Consider the following 15594-nt stretch of genomic DNA (forward strand, 5'->3'; position numbering starts at 1 on the left):
ACTCTTTTAATTTTAATTCTCTGCCCTCCTCTCTTAATAAATTTCTATAAGTCGCCCGACTTTCTTCATATTTTTCTTTCTCACCACCATGGATTCCAAAGGTGAAAGCCAAAGTGGTATTTTAGTTTCCCATAATTTTTTATATATGTCCCATATGCTATAGATTTTTCCCCTAACTATATGGTTTGTAAAACCTTTATGTACTTTCACCTTTTCATACCACAGAGAAGTGTGCCAACCAAAAATATTATCATGACCTTCCAAATCTAAAATATGTGGACTCTTCAATAGCAACCATGCCATCAACCTGCACAGACAAGATGCTTTATAATATGGTCTCATATCTGGCAGGAAGAAACCTGCTCTATCTTTCATGTCTCTCAGTATTTTATATTTTAATCTCAGTTTTTCCCCTTGCCAGATATATTTAGAAATATCTTTTTGCCATTTGTTGAAGCAATCTGTTTTGCCAATCACCAGAATTGATTGAAACAAAAATAACATTCTTTTTTTTTACAAAATAAATTTTTTAATTGATTTTCTTTTCTCATAACAAATATTCAGTATCATCATTTAACATCCATTTTCTAGTTTCCTCCCTCCCTTTGACTTCCCTCAACTTCCATTTCTGGTTTATTACACCAAATGTTACATTCTGATGCTTATACATAATGTTCTGTTATCACTAATTATGTTTCTTGTTCTCTGTAAATAAAGTTGTAAATGTTTATTTAAATCCTGCCAACGAGTCCATTTTTGTTTTTTTTTTCTGCAAGTATGTTGTAAATAAACAAAAATAACATTCTTGGTAATTCATTCACCTTTATGGTCGACACTCTGCCCAGCAAAGAAAGTTTCATTCTACCCCATATTTGCAAATTTCTTTTAATATCCTCCCAGGTTTTCAAATAGTTATCTTTATAAAGATGTATATTCTTTACTGTTAACGATACACCTAAATAGTTACTCCCCCCCCCCGATCTTTAGACCTGATATATTTTGTAATTCTTTTTACTCTCATCATTCATATTTTTTACCAGGAGCTTGGTTTTATCTTTGTTAATTTTAAGACCTTATTAATACACGCACACACACACACACTTCTAATGCTTTTGGAATTGACTTTATTGGTTCTTCTACAGATATCACCATGTCATCTGCAAATGCTTTTAATTTGCATTGTCTCTGCCTACCCTTATTCCTTTAATTCCGAGAGAATGTCTGACACCGCTGGACCCTCCAGAACCCGAACAAAAACCCTTGGGCTTGTTTAGAGAAGGTGTGCTGCCCTCGCTGCCTTCCCGTCTCCTCACAGCAAGTGGGTCGCTCAACACAAGCAGTCTCCACCATCTGCCATTGCCCACAGCAGACCTTGAAGTCCAGACCTCAGTTTGCCTTTAGACTGGTTTTTGCCTTTGCCTTTGTCTGGGGTGGTTGCCCAGAACCTAGACTCACCAAATTCTAGAGTTGGAAGGGATCCAAAGGGTCATCCAGTCCAACCCCCAGCAAGGCAGGAATCACAACTTAGCTTGGTTGCCTTTGAGGCACAATAACTGTACTCCAAGCACAAAAGGGGGTGCAGAGAGGGTGCAACTTGCCTATGCGGGATGTTTGGGATGACACCCTCTTGTGCCTCTGCATGGTTTGAGCCCTCACACGTTCCTTGAAGGCCTGAGTAGAACTAAGAATGAATCCCTCTCCCAGCAGCTCATGGCAGGGATGCTGTCAGCATATAGCTCACTTTCTGACACAGGAGCTGCATGTTAAAAATGAAAGCCAATATTCTTGCCTTGCTAGAAGTATGTGAAAGCCTCTCTCTCTCTCTCTCTCTCTCTCTCTCTCTCTCTCTCTCTGTGTGTGTGTTGGGAAAGAGGTTGCACCTGCAATTTATACAAATTTGTTAACAAATTTGAATTTAATCAGGAGTGAGTTTTTGTTGGTATCCATCTGTCTCGGAAGATAGTGGAGGAGGGTGCCTTTGGGGGTGAAGTCTTTGGAGTGTTGTAACACCTCCTGTGGCTGCAGAGACCAAAGTGGGAGAGACATGTTTTGTTGCAGCTGGGGCAAAGGAAGTTGTCCAGTTGTGCTGCCGCAGATGCACCATGGCCTTTCTTCTCTCTGCACTCCTCCACCGGTCATTCCTCCTCTGGTCACTGCTGGGACACACATCCTGACTGATGGCCTCCAGGTGTTGTGAATGTTTTGTCTATCATTTTTGTCACCAGCCCAGGGCCCATGGGTGCAATGGTTGGTGTAAACATTTCTCCAGGTTCATTACTTTTTCCCCTCTTCAAAAGAGATGGAGGAGGACGCTCTTCCTCTTTCCGTGCTCTGTGCTTTTCAAGGCTCGGTTCGGCGGGCAGCCTCTTCCTCTTTTGTGTGAGGGTTGGTGTCAGATTTAGTAAAAGGGATCCTCCTGAAACAATGTAATTTTCCATGGGTTATTTCACCACAATCTCCATTGAAGCACAGATCAAATGAAGCTTTTTTGAAATAACAGACAAGTTTAGGAGGCTACAAAAATGTTTCGGGCATCACTGTGGGGCATCTATTTTTTAAAAAGTGAAGTGAAAAAATGGAGGTCAGGAAAGCTTCAAATAATCTTTTGGTATCAGTAGGGAACCTATGGGTAGCAAATGTTTTTTTAAAAAATGTGTCATTTTAAGAAAACAGACAAAATAGATTTAAAAAAATATATATTTGGGGGACCCATAGAAACAGTGGGGGTCTGAGGACTATAAAGCAAGAGAGTGGCCTGAGAGAGGGAAGGAGGGAGGGAGGGAGGGAGGAGGGATGCGGCACAAGGGCAAGGCAAGGTTGTGGTTCCCATGGCATTCTCATCCACGTTCCAAATATGCCCATGGACCAAAGGTACCTAGGAGAGGGTGAATCTGTCAACTCAGGTTTCTTGTTTTCCCAGCCTTCAGCTTACCATGTTTCTGCAAAGTTCTCATGAAAATTTGTCACATTTTTGCAAGCTACTTGCAAGCTATTTTTGCAAGCTATTCAATGCATTTTTGTATGTTTTCACTAATAATGTGGACTTTACAACCCTTTCCCGTAATATAGGCATTTTCTCTTTTTTTCTTTCAATTTTTTATTTGCATTTTCAAAAACAGGAACAGAGAGCATATTTAACCCCCTCCCCTCCCTCTGTCCCACTTGCAACTTTGTACCCAATACAGCATGTACCATATGACTTCCTTTCCACAGTTTTCCTGGAAAAATATATGCATTTTCTACACATTTTTGGGTGGATAAATGGAAATTTTGGAGGGTAGCTGTATTTCAGTTCAGGAAGTGCATACTGTATAGTGCAAATTACGCACCCTCTCCCAACAATCCTTAGCATGCCCTGTCTTAAAGTAGTCCCTAATTAGCACTTGGAATTTTACAAAAGAAGGCAAATGCTTCTGTTACAGCTGTGGATAGTCCCCAAAACAGGAAATTCACCTGCAGACTTGGATTTTGCAGGAACTCATGTTTGCCTTCACTGGTGCTCTGTTTATATCTTTGCAAATAAAGTTAATCTTGGAAGGAAGAAATAAATAATCATGTGCCCAGCCCTCTCTGATTCAAAGGAAGTGCTACCCCTGGAACACCGAACTGCTGTCATGAAACTGACGAATGCATGAAACCCTATTTCTTTGGGAGCAGCAGTAACAGCTGAGAAAGGGGGTTTCTAGAACACCCACACCTCTCGCTTCTCTCTCAAAATACATGGACTTCCAAGAAGCAGCCATGCTGATCTTGTCCCTTTCTCTCACTCATCTTCAGTCTCAGCAAGAAATCCACAAAGAGCAACAGTTTCTGTCCATTGTTTTGTTAACTGACAGGGGAAACAAAGGACAGTAGCATAGCAGTCCTGAAAATCTAGACAACTCAAAGAAAAACTTATCTCGGAGGAAATCCTGGAGGGAGAGAAGGGCTGAAGGTCATGGCTAGTCTCAAAGCTAGTCTAACTGCACACCATGCAGCAAGATGAGTCAGGTGCCCAGTTCCAGCTCTGGCCTGTATGAGGAGTTCATACGCTGCACAATTTCTGCCCTTAGAAAAACAGCATGTTGGGCTTCAGCATGTTGGGCTAGATCCAAAAGCTCCTCCTTGTCATTCTAGGTTTTCCATGTGCAAGAAATCATTATTCATTGAAGCAGCATAGAGGAACCAGCTGTCATGTGAGTTCCCACCAGCAGTCTAAAGGGGCACACAAACACAAGTTGATCCATTTGGTGAAAACTAATCCAGGGATTCATTGAACCCCAACAAAACAGAATGATCAGAAGGCCAGCATCTTGCCAGCTTTGCCATTTCCCACCCTGAAACTCCAGCATTTATTGGCAGGTGAGCTATTTTTCTCCCAGGATTTATTCACAGCAAACTGGACTGCCCTAACCAAAGCTACTATACACATACTATAGAGAGAAAATGACATACTTGCAGTCAGAAAGTGTTGGCTTGGGCTGCTCCCGGCATGCCATGGCCTTTAGAACCTTGTGGCTGGCAGGCTAATTCAGGTCATTCTCTTAAGTCAAATGGCTGGCTTTACTCTGCCCTGCCCCTCAGGCAGTGAGGAATAAAGTGACTACAGAGTGATGGCCAGACAACCCTGGGATGGGAGACCAGCAAATTCAGGAGCAGGGAGTTTCACATTGTCCTTCTTGGCAGCAGCACAGTGAGGAGACTGGCTTCCGCTGCAAGAGAGGAGAGTCACCAACCTGCTTTGTTCCTGGTTCAAAATCTCAAGACTCTGTGTTGCAGGAAGTCACCCTGTCTCATCACCCTAAATCCCTTATTTCTCACTGCCTGAGCATGTGCAGAGTGCTGTGGCGTCAAACAACTGTTTGCAGTGTTGGTGGCATTTTTGCTGAGGCTCTGAACTTTGCTGTGAGAGGGAGAGAGGACAGAGCATATGGGAATGAGCTGAGAGCCATGTGGGAGCCCCTCTGGGAAGTGGAGACATGAGGTCCAGAGTTGAAAGCTGATGAGCAGAGTCGTGATGGTGCAACATGTGAGTGGTCTTCCTCTGGAACGACTAAATGACCGCAACTTCTTATTTGGCGGTCACTCGTAGCCAAGTAAGATTGTCTTCCATAAACACGGTTTTAACAATGAGTCCGTAAGTGACTGTGGAGGCTAATTCTGGATCCACACGTCCTTCCACAGTGGGGACATAGGTTTCCGGGAGGGAGTTGATCATGGTGTGGATTTGCCAAGTGTGCCTTCCTCTTAGCACTTTTCTCCCTTGTGTCCTGAGTTTGAGTGTCTTCAAAGCCCATGACACCTTTGGTAAAGGCTGTTCTCCAACTGGAGAGCTCGCAAGCCAGTATTTCCCAGTTGTCAGTGTTTATACTGCATTTTTCTTAGATTTGCCTTGAGACAGTCTTTAAACCTCTTTCACTGACCACCAGCATTACGCTTTCTAATTTTAAGTTCGGAATAGAGTAGTTGCTTCGGAAGATGATCATCAGGCATCCGCGCAACATGACCAGTCCAACAAAATTGATGTTGAAGAATCATTGCTTCAACACTGGTGATCTTGAAACTGCTGGTCTGTCACGGACCAAGAGGGAGTGGAATTTAGCCCTTTGGGGGAAATTCATATTCTGCAGAGAAAGTGGGGGTTATGCAAAGGCGCTGCAGACCTCCGTAAAGCCCAAAAGGACACAGCATCCTCAAGCAGCCTCTCCGCTGCCCGGATCACTCCTTAAAGGAGTGAAGATCAGAGAGATTGAGGCGCGGATGCTAAGGAGCCATTTTCTAACTCAGCAGAATGAAGCCTAAGGCTCCTCAGGAATAAAGTGACAGATTCTCCAACAAAAGAAAACCGAGTCCAGATTTGGAAGAAAGAACTTATAATTTGGAATTCAATTGGAATGATTTGGAAGACAGCGAGGTGAAAATAATAATAATATTATTATAATTTATTATTTATACCCCGCCCATCTGGCTTGGTTTCCCCAGCCACTCTGGGTGGCTTCCAACAAAACACTAAAATACAATGACCTATTAAAAATTAAAAGCTTCCCAAAACAGGGCTGCCTTCAGATGTCTTCTAAAAGTTTGGTAGTCATTTTTCTCTTTGACATCTGGTGGGAGGGCGTTCCACAGGGCAGGTGCCACTACCAAGAAGGCCCTCTGCCTGGTTCCCTGTAACTTGGCTTCTCACAGTGGGGGAACCGCCAGAAGGCCCTCGGAGCTGGACCTCAGTGTCCGGGCAGAACGATGGAGGTGGAAACACTCCTTCAGGTTTACTGGACTGAGGCCGTTTAGGGCTTTAAAGGTCAGCACCAACACTTTGAATTGTGCTTGGAAATGTACTGGGAGCCAGTGTAGGTCTTTCAAGACCGGTGTTATATGGTCTCAGCGGCCGCTCCCAGTCACCAGTCTAGCTGCCACATTCTGGATTATTTGTAGTTTCTGGGTCACCTTCAAAGGTAGCCCCACATAGAGCGCATTGCAGTAGTCCAAGCAAGAGATAACCAGAGCATGCACCACTCTGGCGAGACAGTCCGCAGGCAGATAGGGTCTCAGCTTGTGTACCAGATGGAGCTGATAAACAGCTGCCCTGGACACAGAATTGACCTGTGCCTCCATGGACAGCTGTGAGTCCAGAATGACTCCCAGGCTGCGCACCTGGTCCTTCAGGGGCACAGTTACCCCATTCAGGACCAAGGAGTCCTCCACACTTGCCCACCTCCTGTCCCCCAAAAACATACTTCTGTCTTGTCAGGATTCAATCTCAATCTGTTAGCCGCCATCCATCCTCCAACCGCCTCCGGACACTCACACAGGACCTTCACCGCCTTCACTGGTTCCAATTTGAAAGAGAGGTAGAGCTGGGTATCATCCGCATACTGATGAACACCCAGCTCAAATCCACTGATGATCTCTCCCTGTGGCTGCATGTAGATGTTGAAAAGCATGGGGGAGAGGACAGAGCCCTGAAGCACCCCACAAGTGAGAGCCCAGGGGTCTGAACACTAATCCATCACCACCACTTTCTGAACACGGCCCAGGAGGAAGGAGCGGAACCACTGCATAACAGTGCCCCCAGCTCCCAGCCCCTCTAGACGGTCCAGAAGGATGTTATGGTCGATGGTGTCAAAAGCCGCTGAGAGATCCAGCAGAACTAGGAAACAGCTCTCACCTTTGTCCCTAGCCCGCCGGAGATCATCAACCAGCGCGACCAAGGCAGTTTCAGTCCCATGATGAGGCCTGAATCCTGACAGGAAGGGATCCAAATGGTCCGCTTCTTTCAGGCATGCCTGGAGTTGTTCAGCAACCACCCGCTCAATCACCTTGCCCAAGAATGGAAGATTTGAGACTGGGTGATAGTTGGCCATATTGGCCACATCTAAATATGGTTTTTTAAGAAAAAAGGAGATCAGCCTCGGCTGTGGTGAGAATTAAAGTGCGGGACTATTCAGCAAAATGTAACATAACATATCTATTTCCCTCTAATGGAGAATTTCATTTTGAACTATTGCAGTTGTCTGCTTTTATATTAATACATCTGGACTTATTTTACTGAGGGGGGGAGCGAAACACCCCTCCAGTGGCTTATCTTTTCCCCCCTTTTTCTTCTCTTTTGGAGGAGTCTGGTCGGCAAGGGGAAGATTTTCCTGAATAGAGATTGTGTTGCCTTTTCAGTAGCTAAGGCTTAAATAATATTGTAAATACTGCTGTGTGTGATACAAAGTGATATGCCAGTTCTGAACTTTTTACTTTGAAAAAGACCCAGAAAATCTTTTGGGATCATCTGACTACCCATCTGGGAGGGAATTGCATAGAAGGGATACAATACCCAGCAGTTATTAATTGATCGAGTTGCCACAGTTTTGCTTTATTTTTATTATATTTGTCTCTGCCCCTGTAATTGGACCAGCAAGTGGCTGAAGCATTTGTTTACTGGATTTTTTTTTCTTTTTTGGTTGCTATTTCAACTCTGTGCCTGGTGTCGCCAGGATAATAATAATAATAATAATAATAATAATAATTTAATTTGTATCCTGCCCTCCTCGGCCAAAGCCGGGCTCAGAGCGGCTAACATCATAGAAATAAGATGATATGCATAATACAAGTGATCAGTCAATTAAGATACATCCCACAATTAATTCAAACAATTAAAATTAAAATTAAAACTGGATGCTGGATTTCGGCATCAGTGTCGGCCCTTATGGAAAGATAACTGCCCAGGTAGGAGAAGTGATCGACATTTTCCAACATTACACCATTGAGTTGGATTTGTGGCACTGCATAGGGGTTGTTTTGTACTTGTTGGTGCAGCACTTTGGCTTTTTGGATATTGGGTGATAGGCTAAGCTTTTCATAAGCTTCTGCAGAGATATTTAAGATGGTTTGGAGGTCATCCTCTGAGCGTGCACACACTACGTCGTCATCAGCATACTGAAACGCTATGACAGAAGTTATGGTAACCTTACTTTTTGCTTTCAACCTGCTCAGATTAAAGAGCTTTCCATCTGTTCAATATATGATTTCTACCTGTTATGTAATGAGATGAATAGGATCCAAAAGGCAGCAGTCTGATTGGTCCTAGAACAATAGGATTCAGAATGCAGCAGTCTGATTGGTCCTAGAACAATAGGATTCAGAAATTCAGCAGTTTGATTGGTCCACAGGAGCCACCCAATCCAGCTCCAGGTAGAAGGGAATCCGCAGCCTGATTGGCCTACAGGAGAATCTCGGAATTAGCCAATCATGTGGGGCCCATTGTGTAAATAATGTATATAAAGCAGACATTCTGGGAGAACTTCCATTCCTCCTCACCACTATGAGCTGAATAAAGAGCATGAAATCCACTCTCGACTCTGATATATTTCACTACCCCAGTGGGGAGTTTCCCTTCGACAAAGTGTAGGATCATGGCAATGAAAATAATGAATAGAGTTGGGGCAATAACACAACCCTGTTTAACACCTGATCCCACTGTGAATGGTTCACTTTGAGAGCCATTGTTATCTGCGATTGTTGCTGTCATATTATCATGGAGGAGCTGAATGATGTTTACAAATTTATCTGGGCAGCCAGTTTTCAGAAGGACAGTCCACAGGGCATCACAATTCACAGTGTTGAAAGCCTTAATCGGGTCAATAAACACCATATACATGGGTTGGTGTTGCTCTCTGCATTTTTCTTGAAGCTGTCAAGCAGTGAAAATCATGTCCACTGTCCCCCTAGAACATGGGTAGGCAAACTAAGGCCTAGGGGCCAGATCTGGCCCAATCGCCTTCTCACTCCAGCCCACGGACAGTCTGGGAATCAGCGTGTTTTCACATGAGTAGAATGTGCCCTTTTATTTAAAATGCATCTCTGGGTTATTTGTGGGGCATAAGAACTCGTTCATATATTTTTTCAAAGTATAGTCCGGCCCCCCACAAGGTCTGAGGGACAGTAGACCCTCAATGCTCATCAATGGTTCCTCTTCATCCTGGAGAAGAGTGACTAGTGGGGTGCCACAGGGTTCTGTCTTGGGCCCGGTCTTATTCAACATTTTTATCAACGACTTGGATGATGGACTCAAGGGCATCCTGATCAAATTTGCAGATGACACCAAACTGGGAGGGGTGGCTAACACCCCAGAGGACAGGATCACACTTCAAAACGACCTTGACAGATTAGAGAACTGGGCCAAAACAAACAAGATGAACTTTAATAGGGAGAAATGTAAAGTATTGCACTTGGGCAAAAAAAATGAGAGGCACAAATACAAGATGGGTAACACCTGGCTTGAGAGCAGTACATGTGAAAAGGATCTAGGAGTCTTGGTTGACCACAAACTTGACATGAGCCAACAGGGTGACGCGGCAGCTAAAAAAGCCAATGCAATTCTGGGCTGCATCAATAGGAGTATAGCATCTAGATCAAGGGAAGTAATAGTGCCACTGTATTCTGCTCTGGTCAGACCTCACCTGGAGTACTGTGTCCAGTTCTGGGCACCACAGTTCAAGAAGGACACTGACAAACTGGAACGTGTCCAGAGGAGGGCAACCAAAATGGTCAAAGGCCTGGAAACGATGCCTTATGAGGAACGGCTAAGGGAGCTGGGCATGTTTAGCCTGGAGAAGAGGAGGTTAAGGGGTGATATGATAGCCATGTTCAAATATATAAAAGGATGTCACATAGAGGAGGGAGAAAGGTTGTTTTCTGCTGCTCCAGAGAAGCGGACACGGAACAATGGATCCAAACTGCAAGAAAGAAGATTCCACCTAAACATTAGGAAGAACTTCCTGACAGTAAGAGCTGTTCGACAGTGGAATTTGCTGCCAAGGAGTGTGGTGGAGTCTCCTTCTTTGGAGGTCTTTAAGCAGAGGCTTGACAACCATATGTCAGGAGTGCTCTGATGGTGTTTCCTGCTTGGCAGGGGGTTGGACTCGATGGCCCTTGTGGTCTCTTCCGATTCTATGATTCTATGATAAGTCCGCTGGCTTTGTTGTTTTTCATTTGGCTGATAGCTGTACACAACTCTCCCAGATTTAGAGATACTGCAAGCTCATCTCTAACTTGGTTTTGTGGAATTTGTGAGAGGACCTCAGCAGCTACGGGGGAGTTGCGGTTAAGGAAATGTTGGTAATGTTATTTCCAGTACAGTGCAATAGCTTCTTTATCTTTTAGAAGTGTAGTACCGTCTGCTGAGCATAGGGGGCATATGCCATGATTTATTGACCCATAGATGGTCTTTGTGGCTTTAAAGAAACTCTGTGCATCATGAATGTCAGCTAAGTGCTGGATCTCTTGAGCTTTTTTTTATCCACCAGGTGTTTTTTAGTTCTCTGGTTCTTCTTTGAACCTCAGCCTTAGTGTTGACATAGGTTTTTTTCTTAGTGGCACAGTTTCTATCTCTTTGCCAGATCTGAAAAGCCTTCCTTTTCTTGTCAATCATGCACTCAATCTCACTGTCATTCTCATCAAACCAGTCCTGATGTTTCTTGGTTTGGTATCCAATAGTTTGTTCACAGGCTGCAATAATGGATGTTTATCAGAGAACTCCAAAAGCAGATGGGCCTTAAGAGTCGTTTGGAAGCAATCCCGCTTAATGGGAACTTGAAGGGCTTGAGTGTTCATTTTGTGCCTTGGTTTCCTTCCTTGAAGCCTATGTTTAGGTATAATCTTGATAGCCATCGTGGAGCGTATTAGTCAGTGATCTGTCCAGCAGTCGTCGGCGCTCGTCATAGCTCTGGTAAGGAGCACATCACGGCGATCTTATCACGGACAATAACATAGTCTAAGTGGTGCCAGTGGTTTGACCGAGAATGCCTCCATGAAGTTTTTAATTTATTTTTCTGTCCAAAGAGTGTGTTGGTAATAACAAGGTTGTGCGCTGCACATATCGTCAAAAGTAAGATTCCGTTCTGGTTGCTGTTGCCAATTCCTTCATTCCCAATAGTCCCAGGCCACAGATTGAAATCTCACCCAACTTTTGCATTAAAATAGGATAATTTAAAATAGGATAAAAAGGATAATTTTATCTTCCTTAGGTTGGAAGACACAAGATTTGCCCACCCGGGAAGAATGGCAGATGAAGTTGATGGACTACATGGAATTGGCGGAAATGACTGGCAGAATCCGAGACCAGGGAGAAGAGTCGGTGGAAGAAGATTGGAAAAAGTTTAAAGACTATTTACAGAAATACTGTAAAATTAATGAATGTTAGAAAAATGTTGGAATGAAGTTACATGGCTTTAGTAGAAATGTTATAAGGAATTAAGTACAGATAGGTTAATAGAGCATTAAGGGAAAAAATAAGGTTAGAATGAGTTAAGATAATTATAGGATAGAAAACAGTGGAAGATGGAAAGGAATTGCTGAAATAATTAACAGAAGTGGAATACAAAAAGGGAGGTGTGAGGAGGTCGTGGAAATAAATGAATGAAAGATGGGATAACGAAATTGTTTGATTTATTTTGTTTTTGTTTTGTTTTTGTTGATTTGTTGTGTTGTATTGTATTGTTTTTCTTTTTAATGTCTAAGTTTTTGGAAAAATACTAAATATTATTATATATATATATATATATAAAATTATCTTCCTTGGGCATCTCTGATAGGACGGTATCCAGCTGAGAGTAAAAAAATTCTTTAATGTCTTCATTGGCATCCAGTGTTGGTGCATAATAGTAGCCTGTTGGTTTTTGGTGAGCTTTATTTGAAGGGTTGAGAGTCGCTCATTTATGCCGGTAGGGACTTCTGACACCAGCTTCACACGATGGTTTTTGATAGCAAAGCCTGCCCCATGTATTCGATGTTCTTGTTCAGATAGACCTTTCCAGAATAATGTGTAGCCTCTTTTTTCTTCCTTCAGTTGTCCCTCGCCTGCTCTTTGAGTCTCTTGAAGTGCTGCAATATTGATGTTAAAACATTGCAGCTCTCTTACAATGATGGCAGTTCTGTATTCAGGACGCCTGTTATCTGTGTTACCCAAAGTCCGTATATTCCATATTCCAAAGTTCAATTGTCTTTTATGACCTCTGGGTGGTGACCCCACTGGGGTCAGGGAAAAGGGGAGGCAGACTATGTCCAGGGCACCTTTTCTGGCCCCTCCCCCTTTTTGGGGTGAGCAGAGTGGATCCTAAAAAGGGCTGCTCAGTCATGGATACAGCTGCCGAGCTGCTCAACTGCCTCGTTCCTTGAGTCAGAACGACTGAATCTGTATCCACCGCCCATGTGCCAGTTCATGACTAGGGGCTTCCAGGTTTCATGATCCTGCCCCCGTTACCATTTGCCAATCGCAATGGGACTTTGGGGGGTTGGATTGGGGTTTTGGAAGTCGCCTGTGTGTGAATTTGTTTTATGTGTGTAGATCAGTGCATGCTGACCAACACACAGTCTTTGCAGTAGGGCTCTGTTCCAATGGCATGAAGTAGTCACAACAAACTGGTAGATTCCTATCTGCTGCAGCCTTCATCCACCTTCACAGCCGTTTTAATATGTATCGCTTGTTATCATCCGCGTGTTCTGCTGTTGAGGACTTCCTGGATCATTCTTTGTCTAGCTCCTTCCCTTTGGCCTTACTGCCTTGGGTGACCCTGCTGGGAGTATGAGATTCCTGACGGCTTCGCTCACAAGGGTTATAGGAACATGCAAGCCCACTCACCACAACAAGGTGATGATCCAGCAAGTGAGATGACCACAACTACCTTGATTGGTGCATTAAGATGGAAATGTTTCTTCGCCGGGAAAGTTTGTGGGACATTGTAAGCGAGCCAAAACCAGAGGAGGTGAGCACCCGGCACCTGAAAGATGAAGACAAAGCGGGGTCTAACATTATCCTGTGTCTGGAAAACAGCTGGTTCATTTTAAAGGCATGGAGATGGCAAAGGAGTGCTGGAATGTGTTGCGAGATGTTTATGTACGCACCACTGCCGAGCCCAAGGTCAGGCTTACAAGGCAACTCTGCAGGAGGGTGAGAGTGTATCAGCCCATCAACAGAGGATGCAACAGCTGTTTGTGGAACTGGAAGAGCGTGGAATGGCTTTTACTGAATTGAATAAAGCCTACATTGTCCTGAACTTGCTACCTGAATCTTGGATGTTGTGGTGGTATCGTTAGAGGCGATGGATGTGGCTGACCTGACCCTGCGTTAGAGCAAGAACAGAAACATCAGCAGAGACAGCATGTGAAGCTGGCGGAGCATCGAGAAAGCCAAGTGGGGGCTGACCTGTGACTGCAAACTGCAGAGATCAGCTCTTGAAGGAGTCAGCGTGCCGAGGCAGCGAGGGAGAAGCCAGGGTGATTGTCATGTGACAGTGTTTTTGGTGTGGCTCGATGCAACACCTCAGGAGAGACTGTACTGCCTGGAGATGCTGGCCATAAAAAACATCCCCATTCAAAATAGAAGCAAATAATTTGTCTCATCTGTGGTGAAAGGGACAGTTCCTGAAACCAGAGCTGCTGACAGATTCTGGCTGTTGGACTCTGCCTGTACTAAGCATTTGGTGAACCCCTGGGAATTATGTGTTTCTTAAGGCCTTTGCTGATGGTTCATGTGTGCCTGTGTGTGTGTGTGTGTGTGTGTGTATACAGAAAATTTTTAACAACCAAATTATTAATCAATATATCCATTTACATTCCCCCTTTTTATTCCCTCCCCTCCCTTCCCCCCCCCCCCCAGGACATCCCTCAGCTCTCTCCGGTTTCTTTGCACATATTATCCTCTGCATATTGTACAATTGTACGTATCATTGCCTTATTTAGCATATATTCAACAAATAAATTTGTGGATGTTTATTCAAAACCTGCCAAGGAGTCCAAATCATTTTGTTGTCTTTTTAAATAATTTGTGAAAAGTTCCCATTCTTCCTTGAAGCCACGATTGTCACACAATCTATATGTCAGCTTGGCCAGTTCCGCATAGCTCATCAGTTTTTCTTGCCACTGTTCTTTCGTTGGAATTTCCTCATTCTTCCATCTTTGTGCTAACAAGACTCTTGCCGCTGTTGTAGCATACATAAATAAGGTTTTTATTTTTCTTGGCAGGTCTTGTTCCACAATCCCTAACAAAAATGCTTCTGGTTTTTTTTTACAAATGTCATTTTGAACATTTTTTTCAATTCATTATATATCATTTCCCCAAATTTTTTAACTTCTCTACATTCCCACCACATATGATAGAAAGTATCTACTTTTCCTTTACATTTCCAACATATGTTTGACCCAGTTTTATACATTTTTGCTATTTGTACTGGTGTGATATACCATCTATACATCATTTTCGTATAGTTTTCTTTCAGCAGGGAACAGTCAGCAAATTTCAGATCTACTTTCCACAGCTTTTCCCAGTCCTCAAACTATATTGTGTTCTATATCTTGTGCGATGGTTCATGTGTTTTAATCCAAGGGCAAGTGCCAGGGTATGTGCCTTGTCTGAGGACACATTTAGAGAATGTTTTGCTAGTGGAAAATTTCCAGTATTGTCTGCTAAGTGTAGCATGCTTGACAAAAGATAATTACATTGTAATCTTTCCTAGCACAACTTGCTGGATTGAGAAGGATGGCATGGTATGTGCACAAGGTTATCGTGAGAACAACTTGTATATCATGCAGGATACAGCTGAGGTCAGTTCCACTTTAAAAATGCAAGTATCTGCTCAAACAATTCTAGCCAATAAGCCTCTCCACGACAGCTGCACCCATCTCCTACATCAGAGAATGGGGCATTCAAACTTTAGAAGTTTAGCAAAAAATGCCACACCTCGGCACTGATTTTAATTTTTTAAATTTTTTTCTGGGGTTGCAGCACTCATCTCGCTTTACAGGCTGTGGGAGCCGGCGTTTGTCCGCAGACAGTTTTTCCGGGTCATGTGGCAGAGTCCGGGGGTCTGGGGGCAGAGGAGTTAATGTGTTACTGTGACTCAGACTATGGAAATAATGTATAGACAAGAAGGTCCCCTACTGGAATAGTAGTACAATTTGGATGGTCTCTGGTGGGTTGGAAATCCCGGAAACAGGGGTTTGTATCTGCATCTACATCCAAGGCAGAATATGCTGCTCTGTCTGAATTGAGCAATGAGCTTCCCTATTTTGTGCAGATTCTTACTAATATGAATGTAGAAGCCAAGCTACCTGTGACAGTTTATGAGG

General features: G+C 43.6%; 1 protein-coding gene across 1 annotated transcript in view; it reads left to right on the forward strand.

Annotated features, from left to right (window-relative positions):
* FASLG (Fas ligand) overlaps positions 1-15594 on the forward strand; it is a 158269-nt gene that overhangs the window by 84360 nt on the left and 58315 nt on the right. The window lies entirely within an intron of this gene.

This window comes from Podarcis pityusensis (assembly GCF_964106645.2).
Source record: "Podarcis pityusensis genome assembly, chromosome: 6".
Classification (NCBI taxonomy): Eukaryota; Metazoa; Chordata; class Lepidosauria; order Squamata; family Lacertidae; genus Podarcis; species Podarcis pityusensis.